A 1,519-nucleotide genomic window follows, 5' to 3' on the forward strand; every position below is an offset into this window, starting at 1 on the left:
CACTTGGCAAGGCCAAGAAAAAGTCTCTTGTGGTAAAACCCATGGACTCCAGGTGTATTTTAGGCCAAATGTCAATATTAAACCACAAGACAGAAGGTGGTGATGGCATGGGGGAGGGACGTTCAGGGAGTGGCCTGGGTTTGGTCAGGAAGCAGGTGGTGGTAAACCTGAGAGACTCTGAAAGGAGGTGGCACAGAAGTTTAACAGCCAAGTTATCGGTACCACTTCTAAACCAGCTGTTTAGGGGGATGTGGTTCAGACCTCTTGTCCTGCACTGGTTGCTGCTTGACGCTATTTATGCTAATTCCTTTGCAGACCACAGTGGTCCCTTTCCTCCACGTCAACCTCTGCGAAAGATCCTCCACACTGGCCTGAGCTCTGCCACCACCCTGACGCCCCACACCACTGTCTACTTCCCTGTTCCAGGGTCTGCCAAGGCCACACACGTGCTGCGGGCTGGTCAGGGCCAGAGCTGGAAGGAGGAGGTGGTGACCAAGGAGACCCAGCTGCAGTGCCCACTCAAGGCCTCCTAACTGTACGGGCAGCTCCCCAAGTTCCAGAATGGAGACCTCACCCTGTACCAGTCCAATGCCATCCTGCGATACCTGGGCTGCTCCCTGAGGCTGTGTGGGAAGGACCAGCGAGAGGCAGCCCTGGTGGACGCGGGCAACTACAGCGTGGAGGCCCTCCACTGCCGATACGCCGCCCTGATTTACACCAACCCCGAGGTGGGCAAGGAGGATGATGGGAAGGCACTGCCCGGGCACCTGAAGCCTTTTGAGCCCTGCTGTCCCAGCACCAGAGAAGCCCGACTGCATTATGGGCAAGCAGATCTCCTTCACAGGCTACAAGCTGCTGCACTGGCTGCGGACTCACCAGGTCCTGGCCCTGCCGCACTGCCTTCCCACCACGCACAGCAAGTAAATCGCCCCATTCAACAGGAAACAGTGAGGGCTTGTGGCACTCTCTGCAGAAGAAAGAGAGCTGCCTGCTTCCCTTTCCCCAGGACCAATCAAATTTCCAAGAGGTTCTCCACACTGAAACCAGCATTCAGATGCACTTGAAGAATCTTTTCCTCAGGGCTCAAGCTGGCCACCAGTTCATCCCAAACCAAGTTTGTTCCACATGTGGCCCCTCTCACACCCAGAACCAATAACAAGTCCCTTTTCCCCTTCGGACTATGGTACAGAAGACAGCGCACCTGTCCTCTCTCCTCCTATCCTAATGGTAAATTATCCCTCCAGGATTTTATCATCCTTTCCAGCTCTTTGCCTACCCTGGTCCAGATTTCTTTTCAAAACTTTGGCCCTCAAAGATAAAGTGTGTGTGGGTGTATGTGTGTGTGTCTGTGTTTATAAGGGCGCAGCAGGACTTTCTCAAATGTGGGTCTTTGTTCACAAACATTGTTATACTATTTGCCATTACCTGGGGAATAGATATTATTGGATTATTTGAGATTTTATTTGAGATTTGAGTTTTCTTGGCCTGGGTATTTGACTTTGGGTTTGAGAGCATGTGC

The 1,519-nt window shown here is 52.6% G+C and overlaps 1 pseudogene; it reads left to right on the forward strand.

The window, feature by feature from the left end:
- Positions 1-248: 248 nt before the first annotated feature.
- LOC132507938 (glutathione S-transferase P-like) lies at positions 249-924 on the forward strand (annotated as a pseudogene).
- The last annotated feature ends 595 nt before the right edge of the window (positions 925-1,519 follow it).

This window comes from Lagenorhynchus albirostris, chromosome 17 (genome assembly GCF_949774975.1).
Source record: "Lagenorhynchus albirostris chromosome 17, mLagAlb1.1, whole genome shotgun sequence".
Classification (NCBI taxonomy): domain Eukaryota; kingdom Metazoa; phylum Chordata; class Mammalia; order Artiodactyla; family Delphinidae; genus Lagenorhynchus; species Lagenorhynchus albirostris.